We start from the raw sequence: 24980 nt of genomic DNA, 5'->3' as shown, positions 1-24980 counted from the left end.
GAGACCTTGAGAACCGCAGCCAGTAACTGGGACTTTGCCCTGATCCTTCCTCTCCTGCACCGAGAACTCTGCAGTCACACTGTCCCCGAGTCCTGGCCCAGCGACTGTGTAGTCAGATTTTTAGAACATTTTGGTCAGGATATTTATACAGTCCTACAAATTCGTGAGGACCCCAAGGATAATTTTGTTTATGTGGTTACTTCTATCGATATTTTCCGTAGTAGAAATAACAGTTTAAATATTTTCACCTATTTTCTTTAGAATAATGTTAATAACCCATGTTTTTTATATGAAAAATAACAATTTCTGCAAATAAACTCTATAGTGAGAACAGTGGAAGTTTTTTCATTATTATATTTTTGCAAGTCTTTTTCTTGTCTGTCTCACTGGGTTTTATGTTTACTTTTGCATTGAATCCATTATTTTGATTGAAATCTATGAAAATAAAAAGGACCATACATATGTAGGAGTAATATTTTTAATAACCTTTCCTGTTACTTGTGTATGTTTATCTTTGATACAAAACTAAAACTACACAAGTGATAGTTTCTTGAAGGGTATTTTCTCAGTGGACCTGAAACATTATCACTATTTCCTATTCTGTTCCATTAAAATCCATAAGCCTATTTTGCACACTGGATGTCACTTGTACTAATGTAAGATATTTTTTTAAGTAATTCATTGTTTCACTAAGTTTTATAAATCTTCCAGTGTCATTCCTCCTTTCAAATAAAAATTGCATTCCATGAAAAAGAGGGTAGTTCAGCTCATACAAATGATTTTCCTTGGGACATAGGACTTTGGAATGTAGCAGAAATGCTTGATGTATACTTCCCATGTCATCATAGAAGATAGTTCTTTTTAAGAAAAATAACCATTTATTAGCATTTTGAGATACAACTACAGCCTATTATTTTCCTAAAAGAAGCAGCTCATTTTTACAGTAAACAGGAAACAGGAAAACAACAGAGCAATATTTGTGCAAGGCATGTATTAAGATTAGAACACCATTTTCGGAATTTTGCTTAAGCATGAAAAACTTGAAAGGCCAATATTCACACCAGTTGTTTTTTTTTTTTAAGTATTGATAGTTTTTGATACTTTGAAATAGCAAACCAGGGAAACAGGAGAGCAACCTGTATTAAATATTAGCAGTCAATAAAGTCTCAAATGATGGCAAGACATCAGCTACCAAGTTAACCAGCAAGATTGTTCTAAGGGAAAGAATTGCAAATGCAACATTTCCGAAGGAAGCATTAAAAACAGGTAGAGCATATATGTCATTAAAATGTTATATCTCAAAACGAGAAAGCTGACATTCAGATTGACACAAAATAATTCTAGACAAGCGGGTAAGATTCATTAATATTAAATTTCATTAATAACATTAATGAAAAGTTTATTAGGAAGAAATGTCAAGAATATACTGAAGAACTCTACAAAACAGATCTTAAAGACTCATCTAACCAGGATGGTGTGATCACTGACCTAGAGCCAGACATCCTGGAGGGTGAAGTCAAGTGGGCCTCAGGGAGCATCTCTATGAACAAAACTAGTGGAGGTGATGGAATTCCAGCTGAGCTATTTCAAATCTTAAAAGATAATGCTGTTAAAGTGCTGCACTCGATATGCTGGCAAATTTGGAAAACTCAGCAGTGGCCATAGGACTAGAAAAAGTCCATTTTCATTCCAATACCCAAAAAGGGCAAAGCCACAGAATCTTCAAACTACTGGACATTTGCACTCATTTCACACGCTATCAAGATTATGCTCAAAATTCTCCAAGCTAGGCTTCAACAGCGTGTGAACCAAGAACTTCCAGATGTCCCAGCTGGATTAGAAAAAGCAGAGGAATCAGAGATCAAATTGCCATATCCTTTGGATCATAGAAAGAGCAAGAGAGTTCAAGAAAAACATCTACTTCTGCTTCATTGACTACTCTAAAGCCTTTGACTGTGTAGATCACAGCAAACTGTGCAATATTCTTCCAGAGATGGGAATACCAGACCACCTTACCTACCTCCTGCAAAACCTATATGCAGGCGAGGAAACAAGAGTTAGAAGTGGACATGGAACAACAGACTGGTTCCAAATTGGGAAAGGAGTACGTCAAGGCTGTATATTGTCACCCTGCTTATTTAGCTTCTATGCAGAGTACATCATGAGAAATGCCAGGCTGGATGAAGCACAAGCTGGAATCAAGATTGCCAGGAGAAATATCAATAACCTCAGATATGCAGATGACACCACCCTTATGGCAGAAATCGAAGGACTAAAAAGCCTCTTGAGGAAGGTGAAAAAGGAGAATGAAAAAGTTGGCCTAAAACTCAACATTCAGAAAAGTAAGATCATGGCATCTAGTCCCATCACTTCATGGAAAATAGAAGGGAAAACAATGGAAACAGTGAGAGACTTTATTTTCTTGGGCTCCAAAATCACTGCAGATGGTGACTGAAGCCATGAAATTAAAAGATGCTTGCTGCTTGGAAGAAAAGCTATGACCAACTTAGCGTATTCAAAAGCAGAGACATTACTTTGCCAACAAAGGTGCATCTAGTCAAAGCTATGGTTTTTCCAGTAGTCATGTATGGATGTGAGAGTTGGACTATAAAGAAAGCTGAGTGCCAAAGAACTGATGCTTTTGAACTGTGCTGTTGGAGGAGACTCTTGAGAGTCCCTTGGACTGCAAGGAGATCCAACCAGTCCATCCTAAAGGACATCAGTCCTGAATATTCATTAGATGGACTGATGCCCAAACTGAAGTTCCAATTCTCTGGCCGCCTGATGCAAAAAGCCAACGCATTAGAAAAGACCCTGCTGCTGGGAAAGATTGAAGGCAGGAGGAGAAGGGGACAACAGAGGATGAGATGATTGGATGGCAAAACTGATTCAATGGACATGAGTTTGAGCAAGCTCCTGGAGATGGTGAAGGACAGGGAAGCCTGGCGTGCTGCAGTGCATGGCGTCACAGAGTTGGACACGACTGAGCAACTGAACAACAAAAAGAATGTTAAATAAGTTCCTTTCAGAAGAAGAAAGAAATTTGGAAGTTTGAAGACACACTGAGAACAATTACTGTTCTCAGATGATGTTCAGACTGCTAAAGGTCCCTAAAAAGACAGTTTATTCTTGCTACTTTTATCACCTTTCATTTGTGTTTCTTCATCTTCATTTTGTTCTATAATTCATTTTTTTCTCCAGGAAACTGTGCACGTGAAATGTCATAATAAGCTTTCATTTCAGTAGTTCCACATAAAATGTTGTACAGTTAGGATAAACATGAATAAAGAGAAAGCATCAGATCCAAAACTGTAAGAGTCCTCGGCTGTACTTGGTCTGCATGACTGGAAGTTTAAAGGGCAATGACTTAAGTTTGTAATGATTAAATATTGATCATCCTCTTTCACTTCTGACCTACCACCTTGAAGCCATTATACATTTATACCAAATGGACAAAATACTCCAATATTATCTTCTTTGACAGTTTCCTGGGAGAAATGTTTAAATCTAAACTGAACGAGTTTGTGAATACTTGGGGCAGCTAGAATACCTTTACAATGTAGACTACAAGCAACAAGAAACCCTTTCTGTCTTGAATCACAGCTAACTTCAATTTATAAATAACATCACTATGAACAAAGCTAGTGGAGGTAATGGAATTCCAGTGGAGTTATTTCAAATCCAAAAGATGATGCTGTGAAAGTGCTGCACTCAACATGCCAGCAAATTTGGAAAACTCAGCAGTGGCCACAGGACTGGACGAGGTCAGTCTTCATTCCAGTCCCTAAGAAAGGCAATGCCAAAGAATGATCAAACTACCGTACAATTGCTGTCATCTCACATGCTAATAAAGTAATGCTCAAAATTCTCCAAGCCAGGCTTCAGCAGTACGTGAACCGTGAACTTCCTGATGTTCAAGCTGGTTTTAGAAAAGGCAGAGGAACCAGAGATCAAATTGCCAACATCCGTTGGATCATGGAAAAAGCAAGAGAGTTCCAGAAAAACACCTCTTTCTGCTTTATTGACTATGCCAAAGCCTTTGACTGTGTGGGTCACAATAAACTGTGGAAAATTCTGAGAGAGATGGGAATACCAGACCACCTGACCTGCCTCTTGAGAAGTCTGTATGCAGGTCAGGAAGCAACAGTTAGAACTGGACATGGAACAACAGACTGGTTCCAAATAGGAAAAGGAGTACGTCAAGGCTGCATATTGTCACCCTGCTTATTTAACTTCTATGCAGCGTACATCATGAGAAACGCTGGACTGGAAGAAGCACAAGCTGGAATCAAGATTGCCAGGAGAAATATCAATAACCTCAGATATGCAGATGACACCACCCTTATGGCAGAAAGTGAAGAAGTGCTAAAGAGCCTCTTGATGAAAGTGAAAGAAGTGAGTGAAAAAGTCGGCTTAAAGCTCAACATTCAGAAAACTAAGATCATGGCATCAGTTCCCATCACTTCATGGCAAATAGATGGGGAAACAGTGGCTATTTTGGGGGGCTCCAAAATCACTGCAGATGGTGTTTGCAGCCATGAAATTAAATGACGCTCACTCCTTGGAAGGAAAGTTATGACCAAACTAGATAGCATATTAAAAAGCAGAGACATTACTTTGCCAACAAAAGTCCATCTAGTCAAGGCTATGGTTTTTCCAGTAGTCATGTATGGATGTGAGAGTTGGAATATAAAGAAAGCTGAGCATTGAAGAATTGATGCTTTTGAACTGTGGTGTTGGAGAAGACTCTTGAGAGTCCCTTGGACTGCAAGGAGATCCAACCAGTCTATCCTAAAGGAGATCAGTCCTGAGTATTCATTGGAAGGACGGATGCTGAAGCTGAAGCTCCAATACTTTGGTCACCTGATTTGAAGAGGTGACTCATTTGAAAAGACCCTGATGCTGGGAAAGACTGACGGCAGGAGGAGAAGGGGACAATAGAGGATGAGATGGTTGGATGGCATCACCTACTCAATGGACTTGATTTTGGGTGAACTCTGGGAGTTGGTGATAGACAGGGAGGCCTGGCGTGCTGCAGTTCATGGGGTCCCAAAGAGTCGGACACGACTGAGCTACTGAGCTGAACTGAAGAGAGGGAGGGAGTACTGGGCAGAGGTGGACTAATGTGGGATTGGACATGCAAGTTTACACGTCTGTGTATCACAGCGTCAACTTCTGTCAGGGGCTCACCTTAGAGTTGTTACTTACAGTGGACTTCCACTGGCGTCCAAATGAGATTAAAGACAAAAAGCAAACCAATGTACTTTAAAGAAATCCTCTAACTTTGTAAAACATGTTCTGCCAAGGCTAACTTGGAAAGGATATTTGAATGGGGCTGGTTTGTCATGAGCAGCTGCACACCGTCCTCTGGTGGCCTTGTGAGAAATGGCATGAGTGCTGCAGGGCTCCATGGCTTTGTCAGTAAAAGAGCCAAAACACAAAACTTTCCACCATCGCAGTCCTGCTGTTAGAGCAAACCCAGTTCTGTAAGATTCAGTGTTTTGGCGGTGCCTTCTAGAGGAATTCACTATCTTGACTAGGACACAAGAGGGCACTTCCCAAGTGTAGCATTTCAGGGAGTGTTGACTGAGCCCCTGAGTCAGGTGCTGGGTCCACAGTGAGACTAGAGAAGAGGTCCCTGCCTCAGGGGACCTGCAGGGAGAGGCTGGGGAGGGGCTGGGCTCACTTGTCTACACCCCAGCTCTGAGTGTCTGTTGTGGAGAAGTTAAGTCTATCCAAGCAAAGCAGTCTGTGGCACTTTTCTCGTTATATTAACAATGAAACAGTTTGAAAATTAGAAATTTTTCACTCAACATATCTGTGTGATTTCATCTAAATTTATATAGCTTTACAAAATATGGGATGAATTCATCTTACTGATATCGTTTTCACCTTATATTCAGTTCAATTCAGTTCAGTCGCTCAGTCGTGTCCGACTCTTTACGACCCCATGAATGGCAGCACGCCAGGCCTCCCCGTCCATCACCAATTCCCAGAGTTCACGCAAACTCATGTCCATCTAGTCAGTGATGCCATCCAGCCATCTCATCCTCTGTCGTCCCCTTCTCCTGCCCCCAATCCCTCCCGCATCAGAGTATTTTCCAGTGAGTCAGCTCTTCACATGAGGTGGCCAAAGTACAGGAGTTTCAGCTTTAGCATCATTCCTTCCAAAGAACACCCAGGACCGATCTCCTTTAGAATGGACTGGTTGGCTCTGCTTGCTGTCCAAGAGACTCTCAAGAGTATTCTCCAACACCACAGTTCAAAAGCATCAATTCTTCGGCACTCAAAGAGTCATTATTCCATCCATCTATAACTTTAGAATGTGTAGATTTAATGAATTCAATATCATAGTATTCCTTATGACACCTTGTACTTATAGGCCCTGCTTCTAAGCTCCAGTTCCAGCTTCCCCCACTGGTATCCTGATCTTCTCTGCAACTGGAGTCCAAATCCTATCATCTCCAGGCACCTTCCAATCTAGAATCATTCTATGAACTTCCAGAAGACGTTTTCTTTATCCTTTGTCCTGGGATGGCAGGCACTTCCCAACAGGTCTTCTGTGCTGTGGGAGAGGTTCTCCCAGACCAAGATGCTGCTCAGTCAAGTCTCAGGCTGCTGTTCGCACAGAGCTGGTGTGTGGTAAAGAGTCAATAAATATCTGAACACTTAATAAATTGAAATGAGTACTCACTGTTGCTGATAACTTCAACTGTTCTCCCCTCTTGGGAGGGGACTTCCCAGCCACTCTGTGGTCACAGGACCATGTTGCTGTGGCATTAGCAGGACCTGGAGTGTGTCCTTTCAGACCTGGCCCATCACTCCTCCCCACATGCATTTCTCCACAGTCTCGCTCCTTCTGCTGATGGAGGCAAATGGGGATTAACATCCAAAACACCTGGGAATCCAAGAAGCAGGAGGGGCTCAAAGGGCCCATGCTTGTCCCTAGGACAGGTTTGGGGGTGGGCTCCAGGTATCCCCTGGGGTGTCTTCAGACTCTTCAAACAATAATGCTTTCACCACCGTCTCTGTGCTGCTCCCCCCAGGGAGTGCCACATAGTGGGGGAACCATTCAGTCTCCAACTTCCCTTTCCTCAGGGTGGGGGGCTTCCAGCAGCTCCAGCAGCTCAGCGGTTACAGAAGATACTTTAAAACGTGGATTTAAGGATGATGAATTCAGGAGAGAGAAGACTTTTATTCATTTATTTTTAAAATTTATTTCACTGAGGTATAGTCGGTTTACACTGTTGTGTTAATTTGTGCTGTACAGCAGTGTGACTCAGTTATACATTTTTTTTTTCATATCCTTTTCCAGTATGGTTGACGAAGGAAAGATAAGAATTTTGAAATCGTCAACCAGGACGTTTTAAAGCAAACTTGCCTTTGTTTACCTGCAAGTAAATTGTAGTGAAAATGATTACTAGTGAGGTTTGCTGACGTGATCTTCGTTATTGCTAAGTTTTAACTCAAAGCAAATGTCCATGCAGTGAACAGCCAAAGTATCTCAGTGACCTCAGGGTTTCTAGAGACCACACTCTGAGAACTGCAGTCCTGAGTAAACCAGGGTGTCTCCCAACTGATCCCTGTCTTTCCCTCCTCTTTGAAGATCTTCTCCTTGAACTGGACTCCCTACCTCCTTAAACCCAGTGGAAGGCCTTCTTCTGGGCTCCTCTCCAAGAGAACTGACCCCCTGGGAACTGATACCAGGGAGTAGCCTCAGTCTGGGAAGGGGAATCAGGGGACGGGTGTTTCTCCTTTGGAACTGGGAACAGTTTGTTCCTAGAGGCCCTGCACACACTTATGACCTGGGCTGGTTTTGTTACATGCCAGGTTGATGTGTCTTCATATCCTGGACAGAAATCTGACATAGTGTCTAAGAGAAATAACAGTGACTCTTTCACCTCACATGGTCTAATGCATCTGACTTAGGTCCACAAAGCATGAAGGCAGGCCTGTCCAACAGAATGTTCTGTGATGAAGGAATTGTTCTATATCTGTGCTGTCTAGTGAGGGAGACACTGGCTCCATGTGGCTATTTCAGCACCTCAGACATGACTGTTGTGATGAGTATTTTTATTTTATTTAATGAATTAATTGTTCAAATATTTTTATTTATTCTGTTGAAGGCTAGTTGGTTTACAAGGTAGTGTTGGTTTCTGCTGTGTAGCAGAGTGACTCAGTTATACACATTTATTGGTTCTTCTTTATGTCCTTCTCCATTATGACTTATTCCATGGTGTTGAATACCTGTGCTATCAGCGTTTATTCATTCTATTATTTTTAAAAAATACTTATTTATTTATTTAATTGGCTGTGTTGGGTCTCAGTTGCAGACCACAGGATGTTCACTGCATCATGAGGGATCCTTTTCATCCAGGTATGCAGGTTCAGTTGCTCCAAGGCGTGTGGGATCTTAGTGCCCTGCGCAGAGTGAACCCTTTTGCCCTGCATTGCGAGATGGATTCTTAACCACTGGGTCACCAGGGAAGTCCCCTGTTCATCCATTCTTTATGGAATGGTTTGCAGCTAACTAACCCCCAACCCCCAGCCCCCTCCCCAGCCCCCTCCCAGCCCCCTCCCTCTTGGCAACCACAAGTCTGTTCTGTACCTGTGAGTCTGTGTCTATTTTAATTTTATTTAATTCAAATAGCCATATATGACTAGTCACCAGCATATCGAACAGTGCATGTCTGGAATGTCCTTCACTTTCAGTCTCTTCCTCCCAAAAGTTATTGTGTGACTCATAGATTGATGCATGTTAAAATATAGTCTTTGGTAGCTCAGACAGTAAAGCATCTGCCTACATTGCAGAGTCCCTGGTTCGATCCCTGTGTCGGGAAGATCCCCTGGAGAAGGAAATGGCAACCCACTCCAGTATTCATGCTTGGAAAATCCCATGGACCGAGGAGCCTGGTTGTCTACAGTCCATGGGGTCGCAAAAGTTGGACACAACTGAGCGACTTCATTTTCACTTTATATGAATATAGTGGGTTTGTCTATTTAAGGTAGAGCCTTAAAATGTAGCATGCACAGAAAGTTTCATTACTATGTGTTTTAGCAGCTAGAATGTTAAGCAGACTTTAAACAGACCATGGTATAGCACCTTCAGGTTAGAAGTGTTCAAAACTGCCCATCACGGGAGCGAATTCTTGGCTCTATTATACTGAGCTCTTGGTGTTTTCCTTAACCTGGTAAGCATAAGTAGACACAGAAGTGTTCATCCAACCCAAGACAAAGTATTTGTTAAACACAACATAAATCAAATACCTTGTAGGACTTGTACATACTTGCAACATTATGAAGCAGAAGATGTAACTTAAGAATCCACCACCTTAAAATTCTTTTAAAAAATAATTTTATTCATTTATTTTTGGCTGTGCGGGGTCTTCATTGCTCTGTGAGCTTTTCTCTATTTGTGGCGAGTCAGGGCTACTCTCTAGCTGTGGCACATAGCTCCTCGTTTCAGGGGTTTCTCAAGCTGGAAAGAATGGGTTCCATGGTATTCTTCCCCGTCTACACTTTCCCCTCAAATTCAAGCAATTCTTTTTCCTTCACCCTTGGACTCTTGTCTCCTAGACAAAAACATACATGACTATTTTACACTTGGGAAATGAAGAGTTGTATGACTCACAGATGAAAAATCATAGAGATCCATAAATCTTCTCTGTGTGAATCAAACACTCACAAAGACACAAACACACGCCCCTGTTCAAACTCAAAGACGCAGAAACAGTTGTGACAAGACTTCCCTGCTGGTCCAGTGGCTGAGAATCCGCCTGCCAGTGCACGGTCCACACCTGCAGTCCCCGGTCAGGAGCTGAGACCCCACAGGACACGGAGCTACTGAGCCAGCACAGCGCAGCTATGGAAGTTCAGCTGCTCCGGAGCCCCTGCGCCACAATCCATGTGCGGCAAAGGAGCAAGGACGCTCCCTCGTGCTTCGACTAAGACCCAAAGCAGCCAAACAAATACATATTTTTAAAAAAAGAGTAAAGAAGAGGGAAGGAGGTTGAAGAGGGGACTGAGGAGAGAGGAGGAAGTGCACTGAGTCAGGAAGTGGCTTCTGGAGAATGCAGGGTGGAGGCCCCTGAGATCTGAGCTCAACAGCTTAGACAGTGACGGTCCCAGCACCTGGGCAGCAGCCGGAAGATGAAAATAAACTAAAAGTAATGCAACCAAATATCTCCCGTGTGAGGATTACAGTTCTTTTAACGTTGTCCTTTATCACTTTCAACCCTTTGTAACTTATTTGACAGTGAATCTTTATTATATCATGTGTTATACACATACATCATAATCAGAATTATAAAGCTTCATTTAAATTATTAAGAAAGAAGGCAGGTGGGGAGAAAAGTGAAGAGCTGGGTCCTGAGGCTGGACTGCTGAGGTCCGTGCCTGGGCTCCGGGCAGTGACTCACACGGGCTTTTCTTCTCTTCTCAGGACCGAGTTCTCTGTGGAGGCCAAGCAGAATCTTTACCTTCTTTTGAGAGGTGTGGTCATCTGTTTGGACTTTGTCACCTCTTTGATACTTTTAGGGAAGTTTTTGTATTTTCCATGGCATTTTCAGCTATTTACTGTGGGAAGAATTGTCCGTACAAGTCAGCCCATCTTTTCCCGTGGTGGAATTCTATGGTGCAGTCAACATATGATGGGTCCTGGAGCAAAGAATGTGCGTTCTAACACGTGACTTGAAGGTGATTGGTCAAAGGTTTTACAAAGGCAAGGTATTTGTCAGCTCATTTTTCAAAAGCATTATTTAACTCCACACAAGAGGACTGAGAAGATACTCCAGCATAAACAAAATAACTAATTCACTCAAGTCCTCTATTTAGAAACCACTGCAGTTAGGAATTCCTTATTTCTCTTCTCAGAAATGTACATCTAGACGTTAATGAATACTCTTATGTCAGGGAAAGAGCTCAGGGCACAGGAACAAATTATTTGCAAACTCACATGTATGAAAAAGAACTTACTTTAGAATATACATAGAACCATTACATTCAACAATATAAAAATGAACAGCAATTTAATGAAGGAAACGTCTGAACAGACACCTCTTCAGGATGATATGGAAATACATACAAAAGATGCTCAACATCACATGTCATGAAGACATGCAAATAAACACAGCAATGATACATCCTCACACACCTAGTAGAGTAGCTAGAACCCAAGAACTGTGGATGCCAAGTGCTGACCAGGACATGGAGCAGGAGAAACCCTCGCTCACTGTGGCAGGAATAGGAAGCAGCGCGGTCGCTAGAAATGAGAGTCAGCAGTTTCTTATGAAGCTACACAGAGACTCTCCATCCAGCCTGCTCACCAGTCTAGTACTTCTCCATCTCACTGGAAAACTCATATTTGCACAAACCCCTGCACACCAGAGTTTATATCAGAGTGCCCCTTAAGTGTGGACTGCACGTGGTGACTTCCTTCCAAAGACTACAGTGTGGACAGTGAGGAAGTAAAAATAGAACTTCACAAGGAGAGACCGAGGAAATATACCTTAGGTGGGTGCTGAAGTGAATTTATTAGTGATATTCCAGTGGACAGTATAAACCCTTGATGCATGGAGAATGTCACTTAAGTCATCTCTGTGGTCTTCTTTCCTAAAACCCAACTCAACTAGAGAGACATTCCACACTATCCCTGAGCAATTCTCAAAAACATCCAGGTCATCAAACAAAAAGGGAAGTCTGGGAGACTGTCACGGCCAGAGGAGCCTGAAGGAGACATGATTAGAACCTAATTTATGTCATTTGTCTTGGATAGGCTCTTGGGTCAGCAAAAAGAAGATCCCACCAGGCAAGGAAGGCTTCCAGGGCCCAGCCTCCATCCTCAGACTCCCACTCTCTCCCACCTCAGTTCCCTCCAACCACCAGAGCAAAGAAGGCTTGAGCATCCAGTATGTGCCAGGCACTGTCCTGAGCACTTCCCATATCAACTCAGCCAGCCCTCACCACGTCCCTGAAACGTCACCCGTTTTGCAGATGCAGATGAGCACAGAGGGAAAATAACTTGTCTGGAGTAACTCAGCTAAGAGGGTGGGGGAGGACACGCTGGGGTGCAGAGTCCCCAGGTGGAGCGCCCACTCTCCAGTCTCCAGGGACTTGGTCCGTCCTGTGACACCACCACACCGTGCAATATACACACACGACTCCTTATCAGCGGTTTCCCTCTATATAGACCACAGCTGCCCCGTCAACTCCTGTTCATCCTCAAGGCTGATTTCAAATGTCCCCTCCTCAGGAAGGACATCCTGAGCTGCTCCCAGACTAGAGGCGCCCTTGCTCTCTATTCCAAATGCCTATTTTCCAGATGGACTATTTAGCATCGAAATACACAGGGCACGTTCTTAGGGTTCCCTTGTGGCTCAGCTGGTAAAGAATCCGCCTGCAGTGCAGGAGACCTGGGTTCCATCCCTGGGTTGGGAAGATCCCCTGGAGAAGGGAAAGGCTACCCACTCGATATTCTGGCCTGGAGAATTCCATGAGCTATACAGTCCATGGGGTCACAAAGAGTTAGAGCCGACTGAGCGACTTTCACTTTCACCTAATACATCCCCAGGGCCTGGCAGAAAGCATGTGCTAAGTAAATATCTCTTCAGTTATAGAAGTAATAAACTTCCTCAAAGCATCATTGGGATTCCCAGGTGGCCCTAGTGATAAAGAATGCGCCGGCCAATGCAGGAGGCGTTAAGAGACTCAGGTTTGATCTTTGGATTTGGAAGATCCCCTGGAGGAGGGCAAGGCAATTCACTCCAGTATTCTCACCTGGAGAAGCCCATGGACAGAGGAGCCTGGCAGGCTACAGTCTATGGGGTTGCAAAGAGGCAGACACGACTGTGTGACTTAGCACGCAAGCACACAAAGTGTCATTAGAGAGAACTTCATGTTTATAGTATTGATTGGCTGAAATATTTGGACCAAACTTCCCACTTAATAGCCTTTTTTTTCCCCCTGATGAGATATAATTTGCTTAAAAAGAGACTCTTCAAATTTGAAGAGTGTTATCTGAAGGCTTGAAAATTCTGTCTGACCATAGAATTCAAAAATAGGTCATTTCTGTAGAAGCATTAGAGAGACAGAATTGGGTTCATCATAAGGTATTGTTTTTATTAACAATTACAATTACACAGGAATCAGCTTCTTTGGGAGCAGCTGAATTCTCCATCACTAAAGGAGTTCAACTGTTTCCAGAGAAACAGTATATAGAGAAGGGTGATGTTGTGAGAGGATCAACCCCAAGGTCTCTGAAAGCCTCTTCCTCTCTGAAGTTGCCATACCAATGGGACACTGGGCTGGTTGTCTCAGGACCTGGCTTCCACCAGCTGTGTGATCCTGGGCTGGGCACTTCTGAGTCTCATTCCAAACACTTGATACTTAAGCTGTGATTATATCTGACTGACTTCAGAGTAATAAATGGAATAAATTGGATAGTACATGTACATTTTTGTTTTCTTTTCTTTTTTTTGCATCATAACAGGCAAAATCAGCTCTTTTCCTTCTTTCATTTTTTTCTGATAGCACACCACATACCAACAACAACAGCAAATAATTTTTTAAACAGAAAAAAATTCACCCGTAGTCTCACTACCTAATATGATAATAGTACCTTCTCCATTCTCTTCCAGTGTGACCAAGAATCTATTTATTCTTAGTAATCTATTGTAGGTTATTAAAAAAATTTTTTTCTTTTTTCTTTTTTTCACCATGCCCTGCAGCCTGTGGGATCCAGGTTCCCCTCCTCGACTGATCCCTAGTTCTGCAACCCTGCATTGGAAGTGCAGTCTTAACCACAGAACCTTCAGGGAACTCCCTATTGTAAGTTCATAAATTTACAGAAGTCAGAACATTGCACAACTATTCTTTCCACAAATAGCAGCACACTAACAATAAGAACAAAGGAAAAGCCAAACACACAGGCCTTTAAAAAATTTTGCAATATGAAAGTGATGATAAACTCACGATTTTTCTAAATCTCAGAGAGAAGAGAGTCAGGCTAGCCACACTATTGTCCAGACCACCTTTGGACTCTGTCTGTAACATCAATCCTTCCCCAAGTCTCCAGCCTGCTTGCCAGCCCTGAATCTTTGGACGCACAAGACCCTTAGACTCATGAGCCAAGTTTTAAAATAAATCTCTCTCTCTCTTTCACACACACAACACAACATTTCTCACACACTGGGAACGGATCATTACTCATAAATAGTAGAGTTTACTTTCAATCCACTGGTTCTGACCTCAGGATAGAGCTCTGCGGTGTTTTTGCACGGCTGTGTCTGAACCAGGTCCAGGAGTCCCTACACTTACTGCCTCTGGTTTGTGGATGGACACTTTCATCAGGAACTTTCATCCTCCAGAACAGTGAGGCGGGGTGGGAAGACTCTTGCGTGGTTGATGGAGGAGCCAAACTACTTTGTCGATGAGACCAAGCTCTTGACGAGTCAGGTGAGGATTTCCCACTAAATCTGAGAAATGTGCAGTGATATCACAGCCAAACCTGGAGACTGGTCTGAACAAAGAGCACCCACTGATGAAAGCAGGCAGGAGGCTGGGAGAAAGCAGGGGGAGCAGAGCTCTCCACCTCTCCCCAGTCCTCAGGAGTGAGAGGCCCTCGGGATGGGCTTCCCGTAGCATCAGGTGAGGCAGGGGAGTGAACACAAGTCATCACCTGAGAATGATGGCTAGGGTCTGTGTGCCATTAATTAATTATTAATTCAGCAATCTCACTGCTCAAGGATGCATGCTTAGCAAATAAGCTGGGGGCTCTGGAGATGGGGAGCCAGATTATAACCTAGTGTTGGTCATTAGAGGGCTGACAATGACTGTGTGGATGACACTCCCCTACTTCTGGGAACTCCTGATGGACCCTCTGGTGCATGTGCAGAGATGTCCCAGACCAGAACCTCCTTCAAGGCTAAAAGTGAAGCAGAGGAATAGTGTCCTAAAGTTCATAGGCCAGACACCCCAGCAGTTAGAGAGTTTAATGAATGAGGTGGAACTTTGGATAGAACTTCACCCATGTGGATGATTAGGATAATCATAAAAGACAAAAAGGAAAAGAATGAAAAAACAAAATAAGAAAATGAAGACATTGCAAGCAGTCAGGAGTTAGTGTGCAGCAAGGTGGGGGATGCAATCAGGCACAGTGGGTCCAGGGAAGATGTTGTAGTTTAATAATTTCTCATTAAAGTCACTTGAGGGTTCAGCTCTGTTGAAACAGTGTGTGGAAGGCCTTGCAACCAAGTCAAGACATAAACCAGAGGTATAATCAAAGCTGAATGGTGAGGCTGCTCAGCTCTTATCTGTTGAGTCTTACAGGAGCAAGAATTCAACCAAGGTTTCTCCAGTGGTCACATTCAGTTACCTGCACAGACCCACTTCTAAGGGCTCACAGTGTGAGAGGAGGGGGACACGCAGTGATGCTGGGAGTGTGTCAGTGCTGGTCTAGGACCTGGAGCTGGAGACTCTGGAGCCCAGGCAGGGTGTGTTGAATCCAGGCTGGGGCAACCCCACAGTTACTTGTATTTGATTCTGAAATTCATTCAGGAATTTTCTCAGCACCAATTTGGTGCTTGTTAGTGCCAAGCTGTTGTTCCTCAGCACTTGGAGGACAATTGTACTGAGCTGGGTGTCCTCCTCCGTGAATTCTGTGCCCTGTGACTCCGTGCTCAGGATCCTGTGCTCAGAATACAAGTCCACTGGCACAGAAGAGACCTGCAGGATCTAACCCTCGGTTTAGGGGAAATAAACAGAGAACAATGGGAGTTGAATACCTTGCCTAGTTAACACAGTTCAAGCAAAGTCCAAGTCTGAAAGTCTCCATCCAGTGCTTTTTCAAAACATCCTGTACCCAAATGTAGACCACTCCTCATGGCAAAGCTGACAGCAAGTAAAAGAAATCAGAATCAGGGAACTATATTAGTTTGTCCTAAAACTCAGCAGTGGCCACAGCACTGGAAAAGTTCCACTTCATTCCAATTCAAAGAAGGGCAATGCCAAAGAATCTTCAAAGTACCACACAGTTGCACTCATCTCTCATGCTAGCGAAGTCATACTCAAAATTCTCCAAGCCAGGCTTAAACAGTATGTGAACCGTAGATTTCTAGATGTTCAAGCTGGATTTAGAAAAGGCAGAAGAACCAGAGATCAAATTGTCAATATCCGCTGGATCATAAAAAGAAAGAGAATTCCAGATATTCCAGAAAAAATCTACTTCTGCTTTATTGATTATGCCATAGTTTTTGACTATGGATCACAACAAACTGTGGAATATTCTTCAAGAGATGGGACTACTAGACCACCTTACCTGCCTCCTGAGAAATCTGTATGCAGGTCAAGAAGCAACAGTTAGAACCAGACATGGAAAAAGAGACAGGTTCCAAATTGGGAAAGGAGTACGTCAAGGGTATATATTGTCATCCTGCTTATTTAATTAATATGCAGAGCACATCATGTGAAATGCCAGGCTGGATGAAGCACAAGCTGGAATCAAGACTGCCAGGAGAAATATCAGTAACCTCATATATGCAAATGACACTACCCTTATAGCAGAAAGGGAAGAGAAACAAAAAAGCCTCTTGATGAACATGAAAGAGGAGAGCGAAGAAGCGGGCTTAAAACTCAACATTCTAAAAACTAAGATCATGGCATCTGGTCCCATCTCTTCATGGCAAATAGATGGGGAAACAATGGAAACAGTGACAGACTTTACTTTGGGGGGCTACAAAATCACTGCAGATAGTGACTGCAGCCATGAAATTAACTGCTCCTTGGAAGAAAAGCTATGACCAACCTAGACAGCATATTAAAAAGCAAAGACATTGCTTTGCCAACAGAGGTCCCTCTAGTCAAAGCTATGGTTTTTCCAGTAGTCACATATGAATGAGAGTTGGACTACAAAGAAAGCTGAGCACTGAAGAATTGATGTTTTGAGCTGTGGTGTTGCAGAAGACTTTTAAGAGTCCCTTTGACTGCAAGGAGATCAACGCAGTCAGTCGTAAAGGAAATCAGTCCTGAATATTCATTGGAAGGACTGATGCTGAAGCTGAAGCTCCAATACTTTGGCCACCTGATGCAAAGAACTGACTCACTGGAAAAGACCCTGATGCTGGGAAACATTGAAGACTGTCAATATAAATTCCCTTTTCTTTCTGAAGAAAAAAAATGCTTTTAAATGTGGATTTAAGACCCCTCTCTGGCCACTCAGTCTCATATACCTCAGGGCTTCCCAAATTGGCTGATCATCAGAATTGCTTGTGGGCCTTCTTATGAAATGCTCAGCCTCTCCCCAGAACCACCTTCTCAGAGTATTAGGACAAGACCAAGGGATTGCTTCTTTAACAACCTCTGTGTGTGAGGCTGATACACAGCATGTGGGAATCCTGGTCTATGTTCGTTCTTGCTACTAAAAGTGTGATCTGAAGACCAGCAGCATCAGCCCCAACCTTATTACAAATTCAGATTCTCAGGCTCTACTCCCGACTGTCTAGATCTAATGAGGGTCCAGGGGAGCACCAGCATCCCCACCCTGGACACCGCACTAATCCTACAGGCTCCTCCACTGCATCACTCACCCTTCACCTCCTGATTCTGCTCAGCAGTTAGACTGACGCTTCTAGCGAGCAGTCACACCAGGTCATCTTCTATTCAAACCATCTTATGAGTCCACATCTTTCACAGACATCAGACACCTTCTAATATGCTGGAGCCCCACATGATCTGGCCAGACACTGGATCTCATATCGCAATTCCTCGCTCCTCCAGCCACACCTGCCTCCTGGCTCTTCCTTGAACACACACACTCTCCTGCCCTCCTGCATTTGCACTGGAGGCTCCTCTGCCTGGAGGGCACTCCCCCCAGACATGCTTGTGGACATTCTTTCATGTCCTTCACATCTTTACTCAAATATCATCTCCTCCACGAGGCCCACACTGACCACCCTAGTGAGGCAGCCACATTCCGTGGACCCACACGCTTATACTCGGGGTCACCTTCCTCACAGCACTTGCCAATCTCTCGGCAGACACTGAGACCCTTATTAGGCTCACTCTGCCCCCCTCACCAGAACACACTGCATGAGGCCAACAAAGGGTGTCTGTTGTTAGTTCACTGAGGTTTCACAGATGCAAACATAGAGCATCATCTATCAGGCACACAACAAATACCAGATGAAGGAACGATCAGTGTAGACGCCTCTGTATTCCATCTTCATTAATGTGGACTCAGGCCACTTGACTCTCGCGGCAGCTACAGCACAACATCCCCTCACACTGACATCAGTGCTGCCTGTGCTTCCCCACCAGGGCGCATCACCCTCCCTCCCACACCGACTGTCTGCACTCTACACACATTGATATTTTCTCTTCAGAAAATATCCCAGGCAGACAGGTTGCATATTCCTCCTGCTGTGACTATTAGGCACCGCTCTTTAAACCCAGGAGTTTGGATTGGAAGAGGTCAGCAGTCTCCTCACTTCTTCACATTATGCTAATAGGAGCACAGACACCTTCAGATGCAGCTGCAGAAAGAGTAGTCGGGGGTTCTGACGTCACAAAGTGGGACTGAGCACCACTCAGTCCCCACAAGGCAGCACTCTCACACTGTGAGAGAAAAGAATCAGGAACCAGTTCAGGTCGGTCATGTAAGGGCTGACATTCTCCACAGACCCCCACACGCTCACATGTCCCACTCAGAGACCCCCACCACCCAGTGTGTCCCCTCTGCCCCAACTCCTCTCCCAATCTAGATGCCCCAGGGTCTCACCTTTAGGAACCGTGAGAGACACATCAGAGCCCTGGGCACTGTCACTGCCTGGGGGAGAACAAGACCAGGATGTGGTCAGAACCCACAAGAGAAACTAGAGAAGGCACTTTGAGGAGGGTGAGCCCCCCATGGCCTGTCTGCACCGTCACAAAGGTCTCAGGAATCACGCCCTCCGTACTTACTTGCAGCCTGGGTGTAGCCCCTTCCTTTTTCACCCGTGAGAAGAAAGTATCACGTGAGTGACCAGGGAGAGACCGAGTCATGAGACCCTAGAGGAACTCCCTAGTCCTGGACGACAAAGAACCTTTCAGACTGTGACCAAAAATCCAGGACAGGCTCAGGAACATGAAGGAAGGACATGTGAGGGGACCGGAACAGCTGCCCTCCTGGAGGTCTGTTCTCCCCAGGGATATTCCCTCCTGACCTTCAAATGCTGAGAAACAGGCCCCCAGCTGGAATTATGAAGATGAAAAATCTGTCTTTCATTTTCACATGTACTTTACAAAAGGGTCAGTCTTAGCATCAGCTCAGATTCCACATGTGTATGGAAGGTACTTTCCAGTAACGAGGCAGGAAACATCCACCTGGGTCAGAAACCTTCCCAGTGAGAGAAGAAAACTCAGATCCCTCCCTCCTTTCCCTACCTGAGTGCTTCTTCCTCCAGATCACAGCTCCAGCCACCACAGCCACCACGAGGAGGACCAGGCCAACAATGATGCCCATGGTGAGGAAGGAGGTCTGAGGAGGTTCTGTGGAAGAAAGGGAAGGGGCCCAGACTTCAGGCTTCAGTCCTGACCTTGCTGAACGTATCCAGAAGGGCTCCTGCTTTATCTGAGAGGAAGCTCCATTCCAACCCCCTCCTTACCCCATCTCAGGGTGAGGGGCTCCTGAAGCCCCTCGTGCTGCACACGGCACGTGTATCTCTGCTCCTCTCCAGAAGGCACCACCAGGGCCGCCCACTTCTGGAAGGTTCCATCCCCTGAAGGCCTGGTCTCCACAGCCTCCATGTCCTGAGTCTGGTCCTCCCCGTCATGCTGCCAGGTCAGTGAGATCTCCTCAGGGTAGAAGCCCAGGGCCCAGCACCTCAGGGTGACCTCATGGTCAGAGATGCGGTGATGGGCCACATGTGTCTTTGGAGGGTCTGAAGAAGAAGAATCAGAAAATTCACATTCCATGGGCGACTGAAGCTGTACCACGTGGCCATGCTGAGAATGGTCGAGATAATGGGTTTGAAAAGAAGCAGCACAAACACCAGACACCAGCCTGGACTCCAGGATTGGGGAAAACTCCTAGTTCTTGGAAAGTTCTGGAGTCAGGGTGAGGGCCAAGGTAGGAGGCTCCATATAAGGGGAAAATACAGAGTAATGGTCCTGATTTGGGAGGAGGCTGAATGTCTCAGAAAAGCTGGAATCTGGCCTCCTAAGATGGTCTGAGGGTTAGAACAGGCCTTGAGAGAGAAACTCATGATTCACAAGATGGCAGTCAGGGTCAAAGGGCACCGCTGACCAGTTATTTCAGGGATGGGTTTACTGTCCTTCAGAGAAATGGGGCCACTGCTGTGTCACTGTCTTGTACAAAATATGAAAACCTGGGGGATTCCCCCTCCTCCAGACAGGAAGTTCGGGCAATGTTTCTGGAAGAACCCCATTTTCCTCTCCTCATTGAAAGTCGGCTCCAGCTTGAGAGGAGATCAGGGAGGCCCGGTGCCCCTCATACCTGCCCGCAGCGGCGTGTCCTTTTCGGTCTCCAAGTGACTGCACGCACTTGACCTCCAGGTAGTTCCGCTGGAACTCTGCCTCACCGGAGATTTCCCACTTGCGTTTGGTGATCTGAGCCGCCGTGTCCGCCGCGGTCCAGGAGCGCAGGTCTTCGTTCAGGGAGATGTAGTCCGCACCGTCATAGGCGGTCTGCCAGATCCCGCGGAGGAGGCGCCCGTCCGGCCCCACGACGCAGGCAAACACCCACTGGAGGGTGTGAGACCCTGACCCGCCCCGACCACCCGCGGTGATTAAACCCAAACTGAAAATGAAACTGGGTCAAGCCCCCCCACCCGCCCCCGCCTCCTCCCGAATCAGAGGGCGGTGAGGGTCCCGCAGTGTCGGGGTGACCCTCGGATCCAGAGATTCGGGGCGACCGACCCCAGCCAGTCCCTGGGGATGGGGGTCTTGACCTGGACCCGGGCCCGTCTCGCTCACCGGCCTCGCTCTGGTTGTAGAAACAGCGCAGGATGTTCAAGCCTGTTCACAACCTCTGTTGAGCTTTCTTGGCATCTCGTGTCATCTCTTCCCAATATTCCGGCCCCTCCTGCTCCATCCACGGCGCCCGCGGCTCCCTTCTTGGATTCGGGGCGTCGCTGTCGAACCGCGCGAACTGCGTGTCGTCCACGTAGCCGACGGCAATGAAACGCGGCTCCCCGAGGCCGGGCCGGGACACGCAGATGCCGAAATAGCTCAGGGAGTGGGAGCCTGGCGGCGGGGACGGGTGAGACCTGGCCCGACGTTCCTCCTGGCGCGGTCCCGGGTCGGAGGTGATCAGGCCGGGAGTCGGGGGGAGGCTAGGGGCACGTGAGACGGAAAAGGTCGCGAAGGACCGGGACTTCTTGGGGCAGAGAAAAGGGGGCAGGAAGAAGAGGAAGGACAGGACGGGACCAGGTGGGAGAGGACGCGTCTGGGCGAGGGCGGCGCGGTGGCTCCTTCCTTGGGGGTCCTGCCCACCCCACTCCCCCCCCCCCCCCCCGGCCCCCGAGCGGTCCCCTCGCCCCTTCCCGCAGAAGCCGTTCCCTCCCCACCCCGCACTCACCGGCCCAGGTCTCGGTCAGGACCAGGGCCCCCGAGAGCAGCAGGAGGAGGGTTCGAGGTCCCAAGACCCGTATCCGCCAGTCTGGGGAGGCGGAGGCGGGGTGGGTACCGGTGGAGACTATGACCTGGAACCGCGTGGCCGCTGATTGGCCTCTAGAAACCAACTCCCAATGGGAGTGAGAACTAGGCCCGCGACACGGGCAGAAATGCACAACACAGTTTGCAAGAGAAACTGAAACTCGAGGAGAGTAGGGATCCCAACACAGACAGTCCTCGCCCCAAACAAGGCCTTTGACTCTGAGACGCTGAGACCTTCAGAACCGCAGCCAGTACCTGGGACTTTGCCCTGATCCCTCCTCTCCTGCACCGAGAACTCTGCAGTCACACTGTCCCCGAGTCCTGGCCCAGCGACTGTGTAGTCAGAGATTTTCAGAACATTTTGGTCAGGATGTTTATACAGTCCTACAAATTCGGGAGGACCCCAAGGATAATTTTGTGTATGTGGTTACTTCTGTCGATATTCTCCGTAGTAGAAATAACAGTTTAAACATTTTCACCTATTTTCTTTAGAATAGTGTTAATAACCCATGATTTTTATATGAAAAATAACAATTTCTGCAAATAAACTCTATAGTGGAAACAGTGGAAGTTTTTTCATTATTATATTTTTGCAAGTCTTTTTCTTGTCTGTCTCATTGGATTTTATATTTGTTTTGCATTGAATCCGTTATTTTGATTGAAATCTATGAAAATAAAAAGGACCATACATATGTAGGAGTAATATTTTTAATAACCTTTCCTGTTATTTGTGGATGTTTTCTTTGATACAAAGCTAAAACTATGCAAGTGATAGTTTCTTAAAACTTATTTTTCCAGTGGACCTGAAACAATATCATTATTTCCTATTCTGTTCCATTAAAATCCATAAGCCTATTTTGCACACTGGATGTCACTTGTACTAATGTAAGATTGTTTAGAAGTAATTCATTGTTTCACTAAGTTTTATAGATCTTCCAATGTCATTTCTTCTTTCCAATAAAAATTGCATTCCATGAAAAAGAGGGTAGTTCAGCTCATACAAATGATTTTCCTTGGGACATAGGACTTTGGAATGTAGCAGAAATGCTTGATGTATACTTCCCATGTCATCATAGAAGATAGTTCTTTTTAAGAAAAATAACCATTTATTAGCATTTTGAAATACGACCATAAGCCTATTATTTTCCTAAAAGAAGCAGCTCATTTTTACAGTAGGGAAAACAACAGAGCAATATTTGTGCAAGGCATATATTAAGATTAGAACACCATTTTCTGAATTTTGCTTAAGCATGAAAAACTTGAATGGCTAGTATTCACACCAGTTTTTTTTTTTTTTAAGTATTGATAGTTTTTGATACTTTGAAATAGCAAACCAGGAAACAGGAGAGCAACCTGTATTAAGTATTAGCGGTCAATAAAGTCTCAAATGATGGTAAGACACTAGATACCAGGTAATCCAGAAAGATTGTTCTGAGGGAAAGAATTGCAAATGCAATATTTCTGAAGGAAGCATTAAAAACAGTTAGAGCATATATGTCATTAAAATGTTATATCTCAAAATGAGAAAGCTGCATTCAGATTGACACAAAATAATTCTAGAAAAGAATGTAAGATTCATTAATATTAAATCTCATTAGTAACATTAATGAGAAGCTTATTAAGAAAAAGTGTCAAGAATATACTGAAGAACTCTACAAAACAGATCTTAAAGACCCATATAACCATGATGGACTATGGACGGAGCTTCGTGACATTGTATAGCAGACAGAGATCAAGACCATCCCCACGGAAAAGAAATGCAGAAAAGCAAAATGGCTGTCTGGGGAGGCCTTACAAATAGCTGTGAAAAGAAGAGAGGTGAAAAGCAAAGGAGAAAAGGAAAGATATAAGCATCTGAATGCAGAGTTCCAAAGAAATACAAGAGATAAGAAAGCCTTCCTCAGCGATCAATGCAAAGAAATAGAAGCAAACAACAGAATGGGAAAGAATAGAGATCTCTTCAAGAAAATTAGAGATACCAAGGGAGCATGTCATGCAAAGATGGGCTTGATTAAGGACAGAAATGGTATGGACCTAACAGAAACAGAAGATATTAAGAAGAGGTGGCAGAAATACATAGAAGAACTGTACAAAAAAGACCTTCATGACCCAGATAATCACGATGGTGTGATCACTCACCCAGAGCCAGACATCCTGGAATGTGAAGTCAAGTGGGCCTTAGAAAGCATCACTACGAACAAAGCTAGTGGAGGTGATGGAATTCCAGTGGAGCTCTTTCAAATCTGGGAAGATGATGCTGTGAAAGTGCTGCACTCAATATGCCAGCAAATCTGGAAAACTCAGCAGTGGCCACAGGACTGGAAAAGGTCAGTTTTCATTCCAATGCCAAAGAATGCTCAAACTACTGCACAATTGCTCTCATCTCACACACTAGTAAAGTAATGCTCAAAATTCTCCAAGCAAGGCTTCAGCAATACATGAACCATGAACTTCCTGATGTTCAAGGTGGTTTTAGAAAAGGCAGAGGAACCAGAGATCAAATTGCCAACATCCGTTGGATCATCGAAAAAGCAAGAGAGTTCCAGAAAAACATCTATTTCCACTTTATTGACTATGCCAAAGCCTTTGACTGTGTGGATCACAACAAACTGTGGAAAATTCTGAAAGAGATGGGAATACCAGACCACCTGACCTGCCTCTTGAGAAACCTGTATGCAGGTCAGGAAGCAACAGTTAGAACTGGGCATGGAACAACAGACTGGTTCCAAATAGGAAAAGGAGTACGTCAAGGCTGTATGTTGTCACCCTGCTTATTTAACTTCTATGCAGAGTACATCATGAGAAACGCTGGGCTGGAAGAAGCACAAGCTGGAATCAAGATTGCCAGGAGAAATATCAATAACCTCAGATATGCCGATAATACCACCCTTAGGGCAGAAAGTGAAGAGGAACTAAAAAGCCTCTTGATGAAAGTGAAAGAGGAGAGTGAAAACGTTGGCTTAAAGCTCAACATTCAGAAAATTAGGATCATGGCACCTGGTCCCATCACTTCATGGGAAATAGATGGGGAAACAGTGGAAACAGTGTCAGACTTTATTTTGGGGGGCTCCAAAATCACTGCAGATGGTGACTGCAGCCATGAAATTCAAAGACGCTTACTCCTTGGAAGGAAAGTTATGACCAACCTAGATAGCATATTCAAAAGCAGAGGCATTACTTTGCCAACAATGGTCCGTCTAGTCAAGGCTATGGTTTTTCCAGTGGTCATGTATGGATGTGAGAGTTGGACTGTGAAGAAAGCTGAGTGCCAAAGAATTGATGTTTTTGAACTGTGGTGTTGGAGAAGACTCTTGAGAGTCCCTTGGACTGCAAGG

At 44.9% G+C, this 24980-nt stretch overlaps 1 pseudogene; it reads right to left on the bottom strand.

Moving 5' to 3' along the window:
* Nucleotides 1-9338: 9338 nt before the first annotated feature.
* LOC138425148 (BOLA class I histocompatibility antigen, alpha chain BL3-7-like) lies at nucleotides 9339-23331 on the bottom strand (annotated as a pseudogene).
* Nucleotides 23332-24980: the final 1649 nt, after the last annotated feature.

Source organism: Ovis canadensis, chromosome 20, assembly GCF_042477335.2.
Source record: "Ovis canadensis isolate MfBH-ARS-UI-01 breed Bighorn chromosome 20, ARS-UI_OviCan_v2, whole genome shotgun sequence".
Lineage (NCBI taxonomy): Eukaryota > Metazoa > Chordata > Mammalia > Artiodactyla > Bovidae > Ovis > Ovis canadensis.
The sequence above is the reverse complement of the archived record's forward strand: the minus strand, read 5'-3'. Positions and strand labels throughout refer to the sequence as shown.